The sequence below is a fragment of the Ascaphus truei genome, chromosome 4 (assembly GCF_040206685.1).
Source record: "Ascaphus truei isolate aAscTru1 chromosome 4, aAscTru1.hap1, whole genome shotgun sequence".
NCBI classification, from domain to species: domain Eukaryota; kingdom Metazoa; phylum Chordata; class Amphibia; order Anura; family Ascaphidae; genus Ascaphus; species Ascaphus truei.
Window position 1 is genome coordinate 268,889,975 of NC_134486.1, and position 7,893 is coordinate 268,897,867.

Below are 7,893 nucleotides of genomic sequence, written 5' to 3' on the forward strand. Positions count from 1 at the left end.
ATCTTTTGTCTTTTTGTTTGTCAGTTAGTTTGTCTTTTTGTACACTTTATTTTAACTTACATCTTATTAAAAATTATTTTTAATTAGAATTCATATACTCACCTTCTGGTAACTGAGTGCTTTTCAAGCTGGGTTCTTGTTATTTGGTTGATTGCTAGTTTTATATCCCAGTAACAGCACTGTACCTAACACATTACCATATCCTATATGGAACAAGCCGAGCAGGGGAACCACCTTCCCTTCCCCTTCCCCCCACTTTACCATTAGGTATATCTATAATAATTCTAAGAATAAATACACAAGGATACCTACTGTACTAAAACTTAGAATCCCTTTTCTGGCTTTACTACATCTGACTTTGTTTCCTCTGATGGGGAACCCGCTCTTCTATTTCAAGATACTATGACATCCGGTTTTTAGAACAGGAGTTTCTTTACAACCCAAGAGATCCCGGACGAGATGAGGATGTAAGAGTACTCTGCCACAGACAACGCTGGGCTTGCAAAAAAGGGAAACGACTTCAGTCACAATAAAGACGGGTGAATTAACCATTGTTAATCTAACAGACGTAATATTATCTAATGATCAACTTTCTGGACAGATAGGCATGTGTGAACACAAAGGGCATCAGTGCCAACACCAGGCACACTTGAGCCACGAATAAAGAATAAAGAACCAGACGTAATCAAATAAACAAGGGAACACTGGTGAGGAGCAAGTCAAAGGTCCATAAGGCAAATCCATGTGGGCAATCACAAAGAACAAATGGGTGAAGCGAGCTTGTTCTACCTGTAGGGTGCTCTCCCAGGATATATAAGCTTGCTAGGAAGCTGAGAAATCACAACACTTAGGGGAATGGGGGCAAGGGAAAGGATAAATATCCTTGGATGGGGGCACTCCAAGAAATCCCAAATTGAAGCTGGTACAGTAGGCTAACAATAAGCGTCGCAGCACAGGTACATTATAACTTTGTGCAGTAAACCAGTATACCCAGAACTAGATATAAGGAAACTGGTTGATAATGGGTACAGTGTTCGAGAGCTCCAATATCTAGATGTATAAGATATTGGTAGGATCACAAATGAAAATTTATTTTAATACATCAAATAATTATTACACTCAAAACTTAAAAAAAGATTAGAATGTGAGGGTGATAATTAAGTAATAATCCCCGAAGAACAGGGCATTACTGGCCAAAAATGCCCTGGCTGGAAGAGAAGAAGGCCCGAGGTGAAGCCGAGGGACTTTAACCCAGCCAGTGCATTATTGGCCAGTAATGCCCTGTTCTGAGGAGATTATTACTATTATAGGCTAAATGTAGACTTTTTTCATTAAAAAAATAGACACTTTTGTAAAGATATATAACGTGGATCTACGCTGATGCACCTGTGTAGGAAAAAGAAGTAAAGTAGCAAATGAGAGGGGAGAGAGATGAAGGGGGGAAGAGGTGGAGGGGGGAGCAGAGGTGAGGGGGGAGGAGAGTTGAGGGGGAAGGAGAGAGGTGAGGGGGGAGGAGAGATGAGGGGGGGAGGAGAGGTGAGGGGGGAGGAGAGGTGAGGAGGGGAGGAGAGGTGAGGGGGGAGGAGAGGTGAAGGGGGGAGAAGAGAGGTGAGGGGGAAAGGGAGGAGGAGAGGCAAGGGTGGCAGAGAAGAGAAAGGTGAGTGGGGATTGAGGGAGGTGGTGGAGGAGGGGAGAGGTGAGGTGGGGGAGTGAGGTGACAGGGGAGCGAAGTGAGGGGGGGGATCGAGGTGAGGGGGGCATCGAGGTTAGTGGGGGAGCGAGGTGAGAGGGGGAAGGGAGGTGAGGGGGGAAGTGAGGTGAGGGGGGGGAAAGCGAGGTGAGAGGGGGGGTTCAAGCAGATTCAACCAGTTCCAGACAGGCACTTGTTAGTGAGTCTGACGCCAGTATGAGGGGAGAGCAGCTGATCTAACCATGCGCCATCAAAGAGGTTACCAGCGGCTACCAGCTGGTCTGGAACAAGGGCATGACGGGACTTCTAAAGGTCTGTGGAGGAGAGACAGCAACCCCAAAGCATATCTTATTGAAGGCGCATTTCCTACTGTTCTCCTGTAAGTAGGATTCTAATTTTTGCGGACGTGAGGAGTGGATTGTACCATACCAATTGCTTATGTTTTATAACCCATATTAAATGCCCTTTTTTTATCTCTATTTCTGGTTCTCTTTTCTTACCTCTGAGGAAATGTATTTTTCTTTGTTGTTTTAGTTTGAACTGCTCATACTCAACAGTATTACACAATGTTGTGTCTTTCTCTCTTTTTTCCCCACATATGCTGAGGACCACCGAACAAGCATTTATGGACTGATTTGGACAGTTAATACACACCTTAATCACAGTGATATTTTTATTTTTTGTTTTATTTTTTATGTATCACTAATAGCACTTTATACAGATGTATTAACAATTGTTCTTAACATAATTTAAGCACTGTTTTTTCAGATGAATTTGCAAGACTGTTCTAAGACCTACAGAAATAATTATATTAGCAGCAAGGAAGGCCATTATAATAGACTGACTTTCTCAAAAGTGGAACTGGTTTCTGGATGGGACAAAAATAGGCATGAAGAATGACACAGGACAAAGGACCTAGCAGGACCTAGCAGTACCAACATGGTTGTCCAAATGACTTTCTAAACTACAGCACTGCAGTAATACTGTACATCTACCTACTTGGTATAGCCTTGGAAATAAGTATCAGATAATCTTGACATAAATTTCAATAAAGTGAATTTGATCTCACAAGACTACCAGTTAAGGTTATGAAATGTTTGGTAGATGTGTAGTTGTTTGAGTAGAGTTATATCTATACCATGATGCTTAACAATATTGTATAAAGACAGCCTCAATTTTCTTTATTTTGCTATCTCCATGAGAGGGAATGGGATAAAAAAATGACAAACCCAACATGAAGCCCAGGAGGATATCCATGGTTAAATAGAATAAAAAACTATTACAGAGTATAAGAAACAATATTTGGGGAGAACCAATGGTCTTTAAACAATGTCTATATCATATATTTACTTTGTAAAGCATAAATTAAAATTGTACGAATGAAGTATGGTCCACCAATAAAGATATTTGTGGAAAAAAATAATATTTGCACCTTGCTTGCGTGTACTGATTGATCTGTGTGGTTGATTGAAGTGCTGGTTGGTTAAAGTGTGTGCAGTTAGAACCAGAAGGAAAGGGAAGTACTGGGTATACTAGCAGGGGTGGCTGTTTTTGGGGAGTATGCAGTGGGTTAATCTATTTTTAAAGTGTGCTGTAATTTGAAGCCTGTAACTTTGTTTTCCCCTTTCTCCTGCCTGAGGCAGAGTGGATGTAGTTGGTTAATTGGCTGGCCTAACACACCTGCAGTGGGTGGGGTTAGTTAATTGATAACCTAACACACCTGGTGGGTGTCCCTATTTAAACAGAGGCTTCTAACGAATCCTGAGCTTGCATGTACTGATTGATCTGTGTGGTGGATTGAAGTGCTGGTTGGTTAAAGTGTGTGCAGTTAGAACCAGAATGAAAGGGAAGTACTGGGTATACTAGCAGGGGTGGTTGTTTTGGGGAGTGTGCAGTGGGTTAATCTACTTTTAAAGTGTGCTGTAATTTGAAGCCTGTAACTTTTCTTTCCCTTTCTCCTGCCTGAGGCAGAGTGGGTGTGGTTGGTTAATTCTGAGCTTGCGTGTACTGATTGATCTGTGTGGTTGATTGAAGTGCTGGTTGGTTATTAAAGTGTGTGCAGTAAGAACCAGAAGCAGTTTGAACAAGGAAGCAGTTAAACAAGGTATAGGTTATTGAAGTACAGTTTACTGTTAGTACTTCTAAACTTCATAGTTGCTAGAATGAGCAGGATTGAAAATGCCACTCTATGCACATCTTGCCACATGTATGTGCACTTGGAGCAGCTGTTCCAAGGAGCATACCACTGTGAGAAGTGTGAGCAGGTGGTCTCTTTAGAATCAGAAATTGCTGATCTGAAGAGGCAACTTGCAATATTGAGGGACATTGGCAATCTTGAAAGGGAATTAGAGCTCACTGAGCAGGCCCTTGCTTTGACTAGTGGTGCAGATGGTGGCGCTTTTAGTGAGGAGCAGGTAGGTAGCTTAGTTGCTGTTAGTGAGGAGCAGGTAGGTAGCTGGGTGACAGTTAGAAGGGGAAGCAGGGGCAATAGGGAGAGGCAGGTCGTTTCTGAGCTGACACATCCCAATATATTTGCCATGTTGAGTGAAGATATTGGGAATGTTGGGGCAGAAATGGCAAGGCTGGGGGAGACTAATTCCTCTAGCAGCCAGGGGAATAGTTCCTCCAGCACAGTGGGGACTCAGGATGCTCAGATGCAAAGAAAGATTGAGGTGGTAGGGGACTCCATTATTAGGAAGGTAGATAGGGCAATCTGGTGCTCAGGTTCGGCACATTGCGGATCGGGTAGACAGATTGTTGGGGGGGGGGGGGGGGGGGGGATTGACCCGGCGGTCTTGGTACATATTGGCACCAATGACAAAGTTAGAGAAAGATGGAGGGTCCTAAAAAATGATTACAGGGATCTAGGCCAAAAGCTTAAGGCAAGGACCTCCAAGGTAGTATTTTCTGAAATACTACCAGTGCCATGCGCTACCGCAGGGAGACAGTCAGAGATCAGGGAGGTTAATGCATGGCTAAGAAAGTGGTGTAGGAAGGAGGGGTTTGGGTTTTTAGAGCACTGGGACTCCTTTTCTGAGAGGTGCCATCTATATTCTAGGGACGGATTGCACCTCAATGAGGAGGGATCTTCTGTGCTAGGGGGGAGAATGCTAAAAAGGTTGGAGGAGATTTTAAACTAGGTTGGATGGGGGAGGGGAATGAAACAGATAATGAACTAAATGGAATACATGAGGATACAAGGTGGTATGGAGGTAGAATGGGGGCAAGTGCAAGTTTGACAAGCAGAGAGATACCCATAGTAAATACAGATAATACTAGAAAACTTCTAAAGACTAAACCAAGTGGGAGCAGAAAGGAAGGAGCATATAAGATAATAGTACAGGCTGAAAAAAAACTTAAATGTATGCTTGCTAATGCAAAAAGCCTGACAGATAAAATGGGGGAGCTTTAATTAATAGCTACAAGGGAGCAGTATGATATCACAGGCATTACTGAAACATGGTGGGATGAAACTCATGACTGGACAGTTAATTTAAAGGGGTATTCTCTTTTTCGGAAGGATCGAACAAATAGAAGGGGAGGTGGAGTATGTCTATTTGTTAAACCAGATCTAAAACCTATTATAAGGGATGATGGGCCTCATGCAGTAAGCGTCGATTAAGTGAAATCGGCAAGCTTACCGATTAGTCATGTTAATGGCGATTTTTCCTCTCCGTATGCAGTAAGTGCCGAATACATTCAAAATCAACCCGAAAACAAATCCGCCCACTCTCACGATGATTAGCCGATCACACACAGCTGTATCGGCGTGCGTGGCGGGGTGCTGATAGGTTGCCCAATCACAAATCTTGCTGAATCAGGCGAAACAAGCATGTATTGGATTGCGCGCCATATTTAAAGGCAACGTGTACTGCTAATCATTCTCTGTGTTGTTGGGAGTGAGAGAGAGAGAGACGCACAGAGCTGGCTGATTGAACATTTGCATATTGACGGAGAGACTTGTTGTGTATTGGGTGAGCTTTGTCCATTGTTGTTTTGTTTACATCTTTGTCTTGTTTTATATGTGGAAGTGTTTCGTGTGATTGGCTGTACATTTATTGTCTGTTTTTTGTGAGTGCTGGAAGTATGCCCGCAAAGCGTGGGAAGAGTGATGCTGGTGGGAGTGGGAGTGCTACTCGTGCGAGTACGCGTCGGAGTGAACGTACTGTTCAGGGGAGTGATGTTGCTGGTGCACCGAGTGGTGTTGCTGGGAGTGGGAGTGCTGTTGCTGGGAGTGGGAGTGTTGTTGCTGGGAGTGGGAGTGCTGTTGCTGGGAGTGGGAGTGCTGTTGCTGTGAGTGGGAGTGCTGTTGCTGTGAGTGGGAGTGTTGTTGCTGGGAGTGGGAGTGCTGTTGCTGGGAGTGGGAGTGCTGGTGCTAGGAGTGGGAGTGCTGGTGCTAGGAGTGGGAGTGCTGGTGCTAGGAGTGGGAGTGCTGGTGCTGTGAGTGTTGCTGGTGGCGCAGTTGCTGATGGGGTGGATGGTGGTGGCGTGCTTGCTGGTGGGCAGCTTTTGGAGTCTCTTCCATTGGAAGAAGGAGAGTCCAGTCAGCACCAGCCAAGCTCTGACCCTAAACCTGCTCGGAAGAAACGTGTGGAGAAGCCACGTAATCCTCGCTTCAATGACCAGGAAAATACAGCTCTTGTCACTGGCATTCTGGAGCACTATGACAGTATATATGGACATTTACTAGGTAAGTGTACCTTTACATTTATTATTCAAATACATGTAATCCTAGGTCATCTGAGTTTTGTTCATATGCAAATATGGGTTCAGAATATCTTTCTATGTTAATTGGTCTGGAAACACAGCTTTTTATCATGCCTTACAAGGACAACTAAACACAGGCAGTCAATTTGCCATAACTGCACACAATATGAATGCAACCTTGCTTACATGTATAGGTTTAGTAGTGAATGCTCATGTGCTTCACATATTACACCTAAAACAGCATGTTTGCTATCTCTTGGAACAGCTAGCAGTGTAGGAAACTGGTGCTTCTATTATTATTAATTTACCTCATATATTTTATATGTTTTTCAAGGGCGGACAAGTTCAGCAAGCAGAAAAGAAATGTGGGACACAATAGTCATTGGTGTCAATGCGTGTGGGAATCATGTGAGGGACAAGCGGAATTGTCACAAGAGATTTGATGATATTAGGTCCAAATTGAAAAAGAAAATACAACACCAACGCGTGCATGCTACTGGCACTGGAGGTGGGCCGACACCACAACGTCTCATATTAAGTCCATTGGAGTAGCTGCTTCGGGCAAAATTACTTCCCGTCGTCGTGGAAGGTTTACCTGGTGACCGTGATATAGGAATTTATCCCTCACAATTTCCACCAGGTGAGAAATATTAATGTACTAGGCGTGTCGTTGCTTACAGTTATTTTGCATATTTACACTGCTTTTTATACTGTCTTCACAATATAAGCATACCTGCATCTATATATGTATATGTCTGATTCTGTATATATATATATCTCAAAATAGACATATATGTTGTAGTCCTACTAAAAGCAGTAACTAATATAGCACGTGCCATTGTGTGCTCATTTACATGTGAATTCCCAAAATGCATTGCTGCAGTGGAAGCAATTGATGGTGGGCGAAGATGGGGAACAACAGGGTAGTACACATGTGTAACACATGTTAATGAGAAATTATTACTAGCTACAGGTACAGAACATAAATATGTATAATATTATTGTGTATTTTATTTATTTTACTCCGACAAACATGACATTACTGCCTATTTTAAGCATGCATCAAATATATTGCATGAAACGGCCTACAAACATCACTTGCACTAACACATCTATAGTTGTTTATGAAAAGGTCCATTTTTGCTTTAAGTCATATACAGACAGCATAATGAGGCACACGTATCATATGTTATGTCATTGTTTTCATAACTTAAAAACTGCACACGACTATTTAGCTCATCTACCATTGTGTTAAAGCAGCTGCAATTAATATCTCATCACAGCATACACTTCAACAGAGGGGGTGGGGTTCAGCACACACACTAATTACAGCCTCATTTTAGGGTAAACTTAGTTCACACCATTTTCACCTGTTTCAAGTAATTGAAAGGTGTGGCTGATTAGGCTTTTTGGGGAAGTGAATACCGTTCTTACAACCTGACTAGCACAACTGAAGTTAATCACACTCATTTGAAAGCCTCACTTTAGCTACTAAA

At 42.9% G+C, this 7,893-nt stretch overlaps 1 protein-coding gene across 1 annotated transcript in view; it reads left to right on the forward strand.

Moving 5' to 3' along the window:
- LOC142492375 (uncharacterized) overlaps nt 1-7,893 on the forward strand; it is a 70,862-nt gene that overhangs the window by 24,559 nt on the left and 38,410 nt on the right. The gene's annotated exons all lie outside the window — the stretch shown is intronic.